This window comes from Sinocyclocheilus anshuiensis, unplaced genomic scaffold, assembly GCF_001515605.1.
Source record: "Sinocyclocheilus anshuiensis isolate Anshui unplaced genomic scaffold, SAMN03320099.WGS_v1.1 scaffold464, whole genome shotgun sequence".
Taxonomy (NCBI): domain Eukaryota; kingdom Metazoa; phylum Chordata; class Actinopteri; order Cypriniformes; family Cyprinidae; genus Sinocyclocheilus; species Sinocyclocheilus anshuiensis.
The window spans coordinates 463,354-478,704 of record NW_015555731.1 but is presented as its reverse complement, the minus strand read 5'-3'; the positions used below and the strand labels follow the sequence as shown (position 1 = coordinate 478,704).

The window sequence follows — 15,351 nt, the reverse complement described above, 5'->3', positions numbered from 1 at the left end:
AGAGTGAAGGCGATCCACGAGTGAAGCAGTGCGAGACTCTTGCTCTTGCAGTGAGAGCAGTCTGTCTCAGTGAGCGCAACCTCAGTGTGGGCACGGCCCAGGCAAGCGACGCACTCATTGTGCCCGTCTGAAGTTCACAGCTGTCACAGCTGACTGTATTTTGCTCTGTATCAAGGGTTTCTTTAAGTTTTAGTGCCATTTTTATGGCATTTTAGTGTCTAGCTATACATGTTTGGAACACTAAATGCACTAATATATGAAACAATGGTTGTGTTTTCTCTCTCTCTGTGTTCATACACTGATAAAAAACAGTCCTCTGAGCATATTTTCATGAGGATCTGCTTCAAAGTTCTTTCTCAGGAACGAGGAAGTAGTGGCTGTAAAATCTTGACTAGCTGTTCGTTGGCAGAACCATCTCCATGGTGGCTTTGCAAGCGGACTTTGCACTTCGAACCGGAGAACATGTTCGTTGTTATCCTGTGCTGAAGTTTGAATAACACCTCTGAAACGAGGTGGTCTACGAGCAAACTGGTGCAAGTAGCCTCGTTCTGTGGTGTGCAGAACTCAGCTCGTCATGCCCAGGATCAGTGTTGGGAAGTAACTAGTTGCATGTAACAGGATTACGTAATTTAATTACAAAATAAATGTAACTGTAATCTATTACAGTTGCTGAGAAAAAAATGTTTAATTAAATTACTGTTACTTATGAAAATGTTAATGATTACAAAGGGGGTTACATCGGAATACTCTGTAAAAAACTAGGATATGTTGAATAATGTTAATTTGTTGCTTTGCCTGTTTTTGATGTGCATGGATGGCTTTCCAAGCCAGGTGGCAAGTGGTTTGAGACACTGCACAGGGGCAGGGAACTGACATTTGTGTTGTGAATAGGAGAAGTGCACTTTTGAGTAGGTGGGTCAACTATCACAGTGGTAATTTGTTTAGGCATGTGCTAATTAGGAAGAACGGGCCTCTGGACCAAGCCTAATCCTTCATAATTGAAGCTGTCAGTGACATGGAGTAGTCAGCATCAGCCTCCTTCTCAGATACACCTAAAGAGATCAAACCGCTTGCTGCAGATGAAGGGCACTGATCCTCACATGAGAAGAGCACCTGTGAATCACAGGGGGGTCTGCAAGAGTGAAGGCGATCCACGAGTGAAGCAGTGCGAGACTCTTGCTCTTGCAGTGAGAGCAGTCTGTCTCAGTGAGCGCAACCTCAGTGTGGGCACGGCCCAGGCAAGCGACGCACTCATTGTGCCCGTCTGAAGTTCACAGCTGTCACAGCTGACTGTATTTTGCTCTGTATCAAGGGTTTCTTTAAGTTTTAGTGCCATTTTTATGGCATTTTAGTGTCTAGCTATACATGTTTGGAACACTAAATGCACTAATATATGAAACAATGGTTGTGTTTTCTCTCTCTCTGTGTTCATACAGTGAAATGGCAGAAGCCAGTATCTCATGGGCTGAGGATCAGTTCTGCTGTCCAGTGTGTCTGGATCTGCTGAATGATCCAGTGACGATTCACTGTGGACACAGTTACTGTAAGAGCTGCATCACAAACTGCTGGAATCAGGAAGATCACAAGGAATCTATAGATGTTCTGAATGCAAACAGACCTTCAAACCAAGACCTGTTTTAGGTAAGAATGTGGTGCTTGCTAAAATGGTGGAGAAAATGAAGAAGACGAGACTCCAACCTGCTGCTCCTGCAGTTCATCACACTGGACCTGGAGATGTTCAGTGCGATTCCTGCACTGGAATTAAACAGAAGGCAGTGAAATTGTGCCTGGACTGTCAAAGCTCTTACTGTCAAAATCATCTTGAACAGCATGAGAGTCTCTTCAGAGGTAGAAAACACAATCTGATGGATGCCACTGGACAACTGCAGGAGATGATCTGCCCTCGTCATGATAAAATGCTGGAAATGTATTGCCGTACCGACCAGCAGTGTATTTGATGGATGAACACAAAAATCATGACACTGTATCAACTGCAGCTGCGAGGACAGAGAAACAGGTACTGCTATAACAGTGTAATGAAATTTCTCTCATGTATTATGATTTTTCTCTCAATCAGGGACACTGATGTAATTAATTGTGTTTTGAAATTGTTTTAAATGGTAATAAAAATTCACAATATAGCTATTTATTGTATTTTTTTTTTTTAATCAAAAACAGCCTTGGTAAACATAAGACACTTGTTTCAAAACATTTAAAAGTCTTATGGACCCAAAACATTAGTACATTAGTGTTCACATTCAACATTAGTGTTGATTTAAACATAGTTTTGTTTTGTGCAGAGACATGTGGTGGAAAAAAAGAGAAATTTCCAGAAAATAATCCAGCAGAAAGTTAAAGATCTTCAGGAGCTGAGAGAGGCTGTGGAGTCTCTTAAGGTGAGTTTGGAGAAGAAGAAAAGTTTGAGACTCAGTTTAGACTTCCTCCAGTGCTGGAGCTCTTATAATGCTGTCCCACTGAAGACACTGTGTGATTGTATGTGTGTCCTGTAACAGCGCTCTGCACAGACAGTAGTGGAGGACAGTGAGAGGATCTTCACTGATTTCGTCCGCTCCATTGAAAAACGTCGCTCTGAGGTGATGCTGCTGATCAGCGATCAGGAAAGAGCTGCAGTGAGTCGAGCTGAAGAACAACTGGCGCGATTGGAGCTGTAGCTCGATGAGTTGAAGAGGACAGAAGCTGACCTGAAGCAGCTTTCAGAGACAGATGATCATATTCATTTCCTTCAGGTAATAGAGAACTACTCGAACACTGAGGACTTTAACCAGCTACTGTATTTACAGGAAGTTTGTGTTTTTGTCTTTGTGTTTGTAGAGTTTGCGGTCTATCCCTGGTTTAACAGGCTTAGCTGTCAATTGCCATCTGTCTTTTGATGCTGTAGTGAAAACTGCGTTTCAACTCAGAGACAAACTGCACCAGTTCTCCAGAGAGACTATAAAAAACATTTCTGGAACAGGTAAATACTAATTTATTCTCAGAAATGAGTTCTGCACCATTCATTAAATAAATAAATAAATAAATAGTTCAATTTCTTTGTGAGAATTAAACTGCAGATGTGTTTTGATATTTGTAGTGAAAACCATCCAGATCATAGGCATTCCTGAATATCAGAACAGAAAGGAGTTCCTACGATGTGAGTTGCTAAAACACACACAAGTCTAAAATCCATTTTACTGTTACAGAGTTTTACACATTTGTGTTTTAAAATACATATGTAGCATTTGACATACGTTTCAGTTCCTGGATGCACTATAAAGCTACGATTATATGTTACAGTATGAGAAGAATGAAAATAAAGAATGAAAATGCATTACTTATTGTCCCACAGCTGCAAATTTCGGTAACACTTTACAATAAGGTTCCATTAGTTAATGTTAGTTAATCTATTATCTAACATGAATAGACAATGAACAATATATTTATTACAGTATTTAGTCATCTTTAATTTGCATCTGTGACACTGAGTGGAAACCTCCATTAGTGTCAGCACACGACAGTAGTAAAAAAATTAATTTGGCCATTGAAAAATTCAAAGTTTTTTGAGTAAAGACATTAAAAACAGTGAGCAAACAGACATTAAACATTTAGGTGCTTGATGTAGCATATATGTGCTTGTGCATGTCATTCAGACAGAGATTACCAGCGAAAGCGAGTGAAATAATATTGAACTAAACTATTAATTTTGATAGATTATTTGTTGATCGATGTGATAATTAGGATTTACATCGTACATGAACCATATTTGACATTTGTAACACAACAAGTAATATTATTTTATCATAAATTTAAAGCTTTTAGCCAACAGAAAAAAAATACATTAATTTGTTATTGTTTATAGGTAATAACATACTACATTACACAGCAAATACTTTATACCTTATACCTTTTTTGCACATGTTCAGCATTCAGATCCATACTTTTCCATTTGTTTTTCATAGTCTTTGTTAAAATAGTGTAAGGTCAAAAATTATCAAAGACTTCTGCTTTCCTGTCCCAAACCTATCTTCAGTAACAAAAGGGCCATTTGGCATTCCTAAAGGCACAGAAGTGCTGATATCGATCAAGGCCTGTAGGCCAACATGTGTATACATCGGGGGTCTGCTAATTATCAAACCTTTAGCACAATGGGTGAAGTTGTAATCTGCTGATTGGTCAGTTTGAATGTATCATGTTTGGTTTTTAGTCACATGGTCAAGGAAGGGATAAAAGAAGATTGCAACTGTTGCTCTCTCTCTTTCCTTTGCGACCTCTTTTTCTTTGCTCTCTCTTTCCTTTGCTGCCTCTCTCTTCTTGGGGCTCTGCTCTCTCTCTCAGGTAATATTTTACACACATGCTGGGTACAATTAATTGTTCATGTTTTACCATCCTTCATCTATTTTGTAACCAATTCAAGTGTAACCATAACAAAATATTGTTATTAAACCATTTCAATTATTAATTATCTGCTAACTAGTCTTGATTCAAGGTTAATATTAAAGTGCTGCCTATTGCCAATCCTACAGCCTGAACCACTGTAGGGAAACCATCCTTACAATAGTTTTGTGTTGCAGTCTTAAATTAAATTATTCTTGATTGGTTGACATGGATTGAAGTTTAATTGATGATTTTATGGTTAACATGTTAATTATGGAAAGTCATGAGCGATTATGTGTTTATCTTCATTAGATTCCCGTCTGTTGACTCTGGATCTGAACTCAGTCAATAACTGGCTCCGTCTGTCTGAGGGAAACACAGTGTTGACTTTTGCAAACACATATCAGTGTTAACCTATCATCCAGCCAGATTTGATCGTCAGTGGCAGGCATTGTGTAGAGAGAGTGTGACGGGACGCTGTTACTGGGAGCTGGAGTGGAGCGGTGATGGGACATCAGGAGTGGGTATATCAGTGGCATATAAGACCATTAAGAGGAAGGGAGAGAGTAATGAGCTTTTAGCTGGATGTAACAATCAGTCCTGGAGATTGTACTGCACTCCCACTTTCTGCTCATTCACACACAATAACATCGAGACTGTTCTTCCTGTAACCCGTGTCTCCAGTAGAATAGGAGTGTATGTGGATCACAGCGCAGGGATTTTGTCCTTCTACAGCGTCTCTGACACAATGAGTCTCATCCACAGAGTCCAGACCACATTCACTCAGCCACTCTATGCACTGTTTGCTTGATAGACACTCAAAGGTGAAACTGTGTCGTCTAACCAAGTAAATCATTATGGAGGTTGTTTAGAATATTTTCTCATGATGAATAAGTACCAATAAGATGTCATGAGGCTTATTTTCTAGTTAAAAATGCCACTAGTGACTGTGCAATAATAACAGATTTATTAAAATTTCACATCAAATCAGAATAATAGTGGCTGTAAGAGCTGATAATGAAGGATAATGAAATGGATAGGATTGCAAATACTATAGATAAATACATTCATGATAAAATAATATAATAGGATTGTAGAACTTCCAGCCAGTTCTATCAAACCTTTACAATAAATCCAGAATGCGGCAGCAAGATTAATTTTTAATGAGCCGAAAAGAACGCACGTCACACCTCTGTTCATCAATTTGCACTGGCTACCAATAGCTGCTCGCATAAAATTTAAGGCATTAATGTTTGCCTACAAAACCACCACTGGCTCTCAACCCCTTTACCTAAATTCATTACTTCAGAATTATGTGCCCTCTAGAAGCTTGCGTTCTGCAAGTGAACGTCACTTTATTGTGCCATCCCAAAGAGCCATCTTCAAGAATCGGCTAAAACACATCTCTTCCATCTTTATTTGACCCTCCAACTCTAGCACTCTCTATTCTAATTCTATTCTTAAAAAAAAAAAAAACATGCCCCTTTAAGACTTGCACTCTATTTATTTACTAACAGCTTTTTTTCTTAAAAAAAATAAACTAACACTAGCTTCTCTAATCTTTTTGTATTCTATTTGTTTTCTTTTTTTATTTATTATACAATTAACAACAGCAAAAAAAGTCCTCTAACACTAGCTTGCTCTATTCTTTTCCCATTCTATCTTTTCATTTTATTTTTTTTTTTCATTTTATTTTTATTTATTATATGATTTAAAAAACCTTGTTACGTGTACTGCGTTAAGCTAACTGAGACTTGTCATAGCACTTGCCAGAAGGCTCTGTCGATCATAGATGTGTTTCCGAGTGTTTATCTGTTGATTTTGCGATAAGATGAGACTGTTTGAAGACGAGGAAACGAGACTAACAGACATAAAAACACCGTTTTTGGGACCCGGAGTAGCCGCTGCGTCCGACCGCGCCACCATCTTGGATGTAAAGCCAATGTAAATGTAATTTAAAGTAAAATGTAATTTTAATGTAAAGCCAATGTAAATGTAAATATATGGATTTATGCATTTATTACTCATCAAATTTGGTCTGATCTTAATTCAGCTTACAGTTGTAGACAAACACAATCTGACACAAATACCTAACACACAAATAAATGTACTTTTCACATTTTTATTAATAATCATTCACAATGTATGATGTAGAAAAAGGGTTTACAAACTTATTCTTGCCTTTATATCAAAAGCATTGTCTTCTGCATTTCACATAATTCACACTATCAAAAAGAAAATATGCATGTGTGATTAATATTGCATCTAATGTGGTATTATTTACATGAAAACATCATGATCATATATCAGGCTCCTCATCTTCATATATATTTTCTGTAGATTCTCATGCTTTGCTTACTGACATGAGCAGATTCCTCTCTGAGACAAAATTCTGCTCAGTTGCCTTTTGAGAGAACATCAACGCTGTGCTGATGCATTTGATGCTATGGGAACACCTTCAGTGATCATGACAGTGTCATTACAGAACATACCTATCTCATTGGGCACGTAGTGACCACGTGTATAAAATGACCTGAACTATCGTCATTAGATTCTGTTTTAAAAGCAACATGTCTTGCTGTGTGCTCCCTAAAAACAATCAAAAATCATTCAAAGCGCTTCGTTTGTTGTCTGTGTGTCCTGAGGCATCAGAGGTTTGCCTGTCCCTTGCTATTTTTTGTGTTGAGTCGCTGATTGTGGAAAGAGAACAATTTCAAACAACAAGCTGCTACAGACAATGTGTCCCGCCATGCACCCGCTACATATTGGGTGATGATAGTCACCAATTCTGTGTAATGTCAGGAATAAGATATAGGGAGTATGTGACACCGTGTCCCCAATATATTACAGACACTCAACGGTGAACTGTGTCATTTGACCAATTGAGGTTGTGTAGATAATTTTATTATATAACATGATTATCAGTAGGTGTCAAGGGGCGCACATGCATATTTTTTCAATCGGAAATATAACTGTGACGAGTGGGGGCGGGGCCGAGAGCCGTGGGAACGGAGCGAGGCCGGTGGAGTAATTGATAATGAGCAACACCTGCACCACTCACCGGTCTCGAGTCCCACGGAGGAGCTCCGGAAGGATAAAAGGAGGAGTGACGACAGTGAAAGACGAGAGAGGACCAGGCCTGGACTTTATTTTGTGTTTTGTGTGCGGCAGTCATCCGCGAGGGGCTGCCGCTTTACTTTCATTTTGTGTTTGTTTGTTTTATTAAAGTTTTCTTTAAAGGTTCGCCGGTTCCCTCCTCCTTCTTCCCGACCTACGAACGTTGTTACATTGGTGCCGAAACCCGGGAGGAAGGAGGGACACGCTGTCAAAGAGCCCTCGCTGCTGAGGGGGATCGCGGTGCTGAGGAGATCGAGAACAAGCGGAGAGACCGCCGGTGGCTGCCCGAGGCGGTGGTGCCGGAACTATGGAAGACGAGAAGTTTTCTTTAAATGTTCGCCGGTTCCCGCCTCCTTCTTCCCGACCTACGAACGTTGTTACAATAACATAATGATAATGAATGTAAAAAAAAATCCCAATAAAATATTTTAATAAAGGTACAGTGGCAAGAATAAGTTTGTGAACCCATATCTGGATTATTGATTACTGTAGACAAAAAACATCTGGCTAAACTAATAACACACACACACACAATTGTACTTGTTCTCTGTTCTCTATAGTTAGGTGGAATGTAGTCCACTACGGAACTCCCGTAAGAAGTGAGACAGGAGACAGATGATTGTTCAACGGTTTATCTCTTCAGGATGTGTCACTTACATCACCCAGCATTGTACAGTCATTAAATTAACACAGGTGGCAAAATGTGGTTTAGTCTGAAATAAACAAATAAAATATCAGAATCCAACTGTATACAGTAAACATAAATATTTACCTCAGTATACATCTATATGCATTCTATATGAACTGAACTATGGACTGCTGACACCAATCAGACATGCAACGGCAACATTATCACAATATGACAAGTAAAGAAAGATAAATCAACTTTTTACGCACATTTACCACTCATAGTAGATAGTGGCAGAGAATGAAACTGAAAGTAAACTGGGACCGCGCTCAGCGCTCCGTACATGAACCACTAGCACCAACAGTTGAACACGGAAGCAGCTCCAGGCAGATGACATATGAGTTCAGCGAGTTGTACTTCTAATAAGTGACCGTTGTTTTGCTTTGATCTCTCCCCTGCACTTCCGCGTTCGTCACTTCTGAGAGGCGCATGCGCAGCGCTGACCTCATAACTCATCAGCCCGGAACTGCTTCCGTGTACAACAGTGAGCGCAAGCTACATTAAAGTGATTATTACGTTTTGAATATGGATATTTTTCTTACAAAAACGCATCGATTCGCTACAGGAGGCCTTTGTTCACCCCCCGGAGCCGTGTGAGACACTTTTTTTATGGATGGGCACTTTTTATTTAACTTCTTTTGGACTGATGCATGCAACACCCGCTGAGTGGCATTAAACAGCTTGAAAGATCAAAGACAATAAGACTGTAATATTTCTGTAAAGGCTAGGGACAGAAAAAGTGACATTTCCGTATAATGACCCTAAAACTGACGGAAATAAACAGAAATATATATATATATATAGATATATATATATATATATATATTTTATTTTTCTTTCTTTTTTTCATCACATAGAATTTAAGTACACTAAACTACAAATATTTCACTTGACAGTGTATGTTTTAATGCAAGTTATTTTTAGTCACTAAAACATTGGGAGCTGCATTTCTAGACCTCACGCGCATCCATCGTTTGTGTAAATATATTTAGGTCATTTAATTTTCAGGACGCAAGAACAAAATGAACATTCAATCTCTTCAGCCTTTCTTAACACGCCATTTCTATGTTTAATAATGTATAAGAAACAATCATTAGAACTTAATCTTGGCACTTACGTATGAATTAAACTTTACTTAAACAGATGAGTTATCATGCTATTTTACAGTTTTTTCAATTGCTAACAAGCGTTTACCAATACTTAAAGGCACAATATGTAAGATTTTTGATTAAAATATCCGAAAACCAGGACAGTGTTATATATTTTGCTGACTTGTGTACTTACATTATCTCAAATGTTTTGAAGAATGTTTAAATCCTGAGAAATAAGCAATTTTAACTAGTGACACGGACCGTGTCTATAGTGTCATCGTGTCGCCTGCCAATGACGTCATACACCCTCGATTTTATTAGACAGGGGACGAACGCACAGAGTAGCATTATAACAGAACTTTCAATACACTCAAATGTATCTAGTATGAAACAGCGCTGTTTTACCCCAAATACGCATGACCGGAAGAAGCTGAAGCAGTCGACTGTGGCATAATAAAAGCTCGTCTGCTTTCGTGCCATGTATCACACTCGTCCTTCATTAGCAATCACTCCTGCGGCCTCGTTTCGCTTCCACGACTTTTAGCCCCACCCTGCTTCACACTACAGTGACCTTAATAAGTCTCTGCCCCGGAGTCCCGTTGGATTACATCGGCTGTGGGAATGAAGACGACAACTCCCATGATTCCACACTCAGTCATGGTGTCATAAAACTATGCCTTTGTTTCTTGTTTGTTTTGAATATGCGCCCTCTAGCGACAAAAACTTACATATTGTGCCTTTAAAGTACTTTTTCTAAACTCTTAACACAGCAACACACCTACATCACACAATTAGCCAAATAGTTAATTTTCTGGCCAAAGCCACATTTTGTTAAATAAATACAAACTCTATATTTCAAAACGCTGAATACCTTTTTCTACTTATACTAACTCTATCAAAATACAGCAAACCCAATTCAAAATTGAGTCATTTAGTCAAAACATTGGCACTGGTTTTCTATCCAGCAGGAACATATAGTCAATAATAGCGCATAGACTGTCAAAATGATAACAATTAATGGCATTACAAAAACTGCATTACTTGTCACGTCTCAGTTCGACCTGTATAGAACATACAGAGATCCATATAATATGAGATATAAGATCCATTTAAAAAATAAAAATAAAATAAAATAAAATAATAATTCAGTCAGCTAGTTCATTTTTTGTGTGTGTAAATGTGTGGATTAATTTTAGATACTGTATGTGTACAGCATAGTGAGTCATCAATACTTTATGGAATGTAAAAGAAAAGTGACAGAATTGCTGCAGTAAAGGCCTTATTGGCAAAATGAAATTGCTGTCAGTGATCATAAAAATAAAAAAAACAACGTACAGCCCTTTGCCTTTTGCCCCCTACCTCTCCTTCTCCCTTGTCAAAAGGTCAGAAAGAGCTTCATTACCAAGTATGCTTACACACACAAGGAATTTGACTTGATGACAGGAGCTTCGAGTGCAGAAAAAAGTACAGAGAGTGCAAACATACATGATAGTGCAGACATACACAGGAATTATACACAGGAACACTTCTGTAATATAACACTTATATAAGAAAAACAGAAAATTAAATAATGCACTATATACAGAAGTAGAAATATAGAGGGGGAAAAAAACATGTAATTGTTTAAATGAATGTACAGATAGGTTATTTACAAGTGTGCAGTTCACAAATGAACAATTTTCAGTTTTCTATATATAAATGTGTCAGTTATGATGGAAAATGTATATAAATGTTTTAATTGTTCAGGCTCAATATAGCCTGTGGGGAATAAAATAAAATAAAAAATAAACTGTTCTTGTGCCTGGCTGTTCTGGTGGTTGCTGCTCTGTAGCACAGACCAGAAGGCAACAATTTGAAAAGAGAGAGTGGGCTGGGTGGGGTCCAAAAGTGATTTTCTTAGCCCTTTTCCTAACTCTGGAGATATAAAGATCTTGGAGGTTGGGCAGGGGGGACCAATAATCCTCTCAGTAGTCCTGACTGTCTGCTGTAGTCTCTTGATGTCTGATTTGGTAGCTAAACCAAACCAGACAGTCCTGGTCCAACTACTCCTCTCCCTAGTCCACCTTGTCCTCTCCCTGGTCCAACCAGTCCTTTTCCTCGTCCAACTATTCCTCTCCCTCGTCCAACTCTCCCTCCTCTAAATCTAGTGCAGCAGACATAGGAATTACACAGTAGAGATGGAGTATATCTGTAATATAAGAAAAACAGAAAATTAAATAATGCACTATATACAGAAGTAGAAATATAGAGGGGGAAAAAAACATGTAATTGTTTAAATGAATGTACAGATAGGTTATTTACAAGTGTGCAGTTCACAAATGAACAATTTTCAGTTTTCTATATATAAATGTGTCAGTTATGATGGAAAATGTATATAAATGTTTTAATTGTTCAGGCTCAATATAGCCTGTGGGGAATAAAATAAAATAAAAAATAAACTGTTCTTGTGCCTGGCTGTTCTGGTGGTTGCTGCTCTGTAGCACAGACCAGAAGGCAACAATTTGAAAAGAGAGAGTGGGCTGGGTGGGGTCCAAAAGTGATTTTCTTAGCCCTTTTCCTAACTCTGGAGATATAAAGATCTTGGAGGTTGGGCAGGGGGGACCAATAATCCTCTCAGTAGTCCTGACTGTCTGCTGTAGTCTCTTGATGTCTGATTTGGTAGCTAAACCAAACCAGACAGTCCTGGTCCAACTACTACTCTCCCTAGTCCACCTTGTCCTCTCCCTGGTCCAACCAGTCCTTTTCCTCGTCCAACTATTCCTCTCCCTCGTCCAACTCTCCCTCCTCTAGACATTTTCTTTCTTTTTCTGCTTCTCTGTGTTGTGCTGTATTGTTTTGAACAAACCAACCCAGAAAGTGCCTTTTTATTGTGCATGACCATGTAAGGGAAATACTTGGAATTGTTCATTAAGATTGGAATCAGCTATTTCTCAATTATTAGTAATTAAAATAATTATTATCAGCTCTTTTAAGCTGCTGTTGTTGCCCAAGTAGAGGTTTTACACTATGGTGAAATGCAGTTATTGCGGTGGATTCTGTTTGGTTGACCACACCCCCAGGTATTTATTTGTTATGGCGTCCTAGTTAGGGGAGTGTATATAAAGGTGTGAGGCAAGATGGAAGGGTGTTGCGTCATACTCAGCTGATCACACTTCCGGAGTTTCGTTGCGTTGCATGAGGGTAATCTTTGTGAAGCTGGTGTTTGTTCGGGCGCATGTTGCACCCATATATGGGTGAATGCCGGTCCTCTGCTGTTGTGTTTCTCTGCAATTGAGAATCGCGGGTGACGCCTGCTTCAGTGATTGCTGCTGCCTGTATGCGATCTAGTAAGGGCTGCTGGATAGATGATGGGGTCCGCATTATCTGGTGTTTAAATCATCCTGTGGAATTTCCTGGGGTGTGTAAGTGTGTTTTTGTGCACGTGTGGGTACTCAGTAGTACGAGCCCTATTGAAGCCCGGCGTTTTGTGTTTTTGTGTTTAGCCGCTCTTTTGTGTTTTTTTGTTTGTTTTGTATGTATTTCATGGCAGCTTGTTGCACTTGCTGTGCATAATTTTCTTGTTTCATTGAACAAAGATTCATTTTAATTGAGAAATTGTTTAATAAAGATTTGTTACTTTTATACAAGGTATTCACGTCTCTGGGTCATTTTGTGAGAAGGCGAACCTGTGGGCCTGTGGGTCTTTCCCGGGTGTTAATCCCCGGGTGGCGTAGTCGCGATTTGTGTGAATAAGTATAATGGTTTCAAACTTGAGTAATTTCTTTAACCCTTTATAACGTCGCCGCTCGTCATAACTATATTTAAAGTTTGGAACATTAGGTCTTCATTTCTGTCATGCTGTGTTTAAGCATTTGTAAAAAAAAAAAATAAGAAAGATCCATTATTTTGTTATGGGGTAAGCTTGTGTGAAAAGAAATTAAGCATTTTAGAAATGTATTAATTGACTGAATATTGTGTGTAAACAACATGAATTGTGTTAATGATATGGTCACAACAGACAGATGTTGTGCTAATTGTGTGTAGTTTTGAAAATGTGACTACAGAATGGACAAAGGGATGTTAGCAAATGAAAACTGTAATTGTTGGCCATTGGGTGTTTTTATAGTTGTCTGAGATTAAAAACGTATATGTTTTAATCTGTTTAACAGCATTAATTTGTCCAAACTGATTATTACAGTTTCAAATGTAAAAGTGTTTTTAAATATATTTTAAAATGTAATTTATTGATGTAATCAAAGTTTTAATATTTGAATTTTGAATTTATGAATTTTCAGCGTCATTACTCCAGTCTTCAGTGTCACAGCTACTTTTAACAGCATTAATTTGTCCAAACTGATTATTACAGTTTCAAATGTAAAAGTGTTTTTAAATATATTTTAAAATGTAATTTATTGCTGTAATCAAAGTTTTAATATTTGAATTTTGAATTTATTATGAATTTTCAGCATCATTACTCCAGTCTTCAGTGTCACAGCTACTTCAGCAATCATTAATATGCTGATCCTGTGTTTGGGTTTGTAGAGTTTCGTCTGTCTCTTACTCTGGATCTACAGATGTCTTCACCGTCAGCTCTCATCTCTCATTTGATGATGTAGAGGAATCAGTTTCTCAACTCAAAGACAAACTGCAGCAGTTCTGCAAAGAGGAGGCAGAGAAGATGTCTTCTAGAGGTTTCTAGGTTTAAATTATTGTCAGAAATATGTTCAGTGCCATTCAATAAATATAAAAACAGTTGTTGATTTAATATCCTCTTGACATGAGAATTAAACTGCAGATGTGTTTTGATATCCGTAGTGAAAACCATACAGGTCGTTCTGACTCCTGAATATCAGACCAGAGAAGAGTTTCTACAATGTGAGTTACTGTGAAAGCACAAAGTCTAAGATCCACTTTAGTGGAAGAGCTTGAGTGTTTTTTGTTTTGTTTTTGTTTTTAACTAAATTAATGCTATAGGATTGTTTTCACTTGTTTTTGTAAATTGGCAGGCTTCAAATAATATACAAGTGGGTTGTGTCGGTGCACACTGCACAGTGACAATAAGTGACGGCGCTTTACAGTAGTGAAAAACACATTTGGTTGCTGAGAATTTCAATTGTTTTGACTACAGCCATTTTATACAACAGCAAACAAGTCAATATTAAACTTTTAAAACATTCAACACATGCTTAATAGATTTCATATGTGCAAATGCTTGTCATGGTAACTGTTACACAGTTCGGTAACACATTACTGTTAGCAGTAACATACTATGTTACCAGTTAAATGCTTGTTTTTGCACATTTAGCAACGATTCAGAATAATTATGCATGCATCTTCTTTAGATTTCCACTTGTTGACTCTGGATCCAAACTCAGTGAATAATTGGCTCCGTCTGTCTGAGGGAAACACAGTGTTGGCTTTTGCTGACAAATACCAGCCGAATCCTGATCATCCAGACAGATTTGATTGTTGGACCGAGGCGATGTGTAGAGAGAGTGTGACTGGTCGCTGTTACTGGGAGGTGGAGTGGAGCGGAGATGTCTCATTAGGAGTAGATGTAGCAGTGACGTACAAGAGCATCAGCAGGAAGGAAGAGGGTCCTCTGAGTGCAGCTGGACGTAACGATCAATCCTGGAGTTTGTTCTGCTCTCCAGACTGTTGCTCATTCTGGCACAGTAGCATAGAGACTAAACTCCCTTTAGTGTCCAGCAGTAGAATAGGAGTGTATGTGGATCACAGCGCAGGGATTTTGTCCTTCTACAGCGTCTCTGACACAATGAGTCTCATCCACAGAGTCCAGACCATATTCACTCAGCCACTGTATGCCATGTTTGGACTAGAAAATGATACAACAGTGAAAATATGCCATCTGACCAATTAAATCACGCAGTTTAGTTAGTCATAAATGATTATAAATCAGTACCAGTAAGATGTCATGGAGCTTAAAAAGTAATATAATAATAAAAAATCAAAATGATAGCTTTTTTTATTATAACTTTTAATAACTACTGATCTATTAAGTGTAAAACGTCTCATCAGATGAGTATAGGCTAATAATGGCAGTAGTGTTAGCGCTGAAAATTAATGTTGAAAATGTTTGAAAGG

General features: G+C 38.3%; 1 pseudogene; it reads left to right on the top strand.

Moving 5' to 3' along the window:
• Positions 1-1,440: 1,440 nt before the first annotated feature.
• On the top strand, positions 1,441-15,351 carry LOC107672903 (tripartite motif-containing protein 16-like protein; annotated as a pseudogene).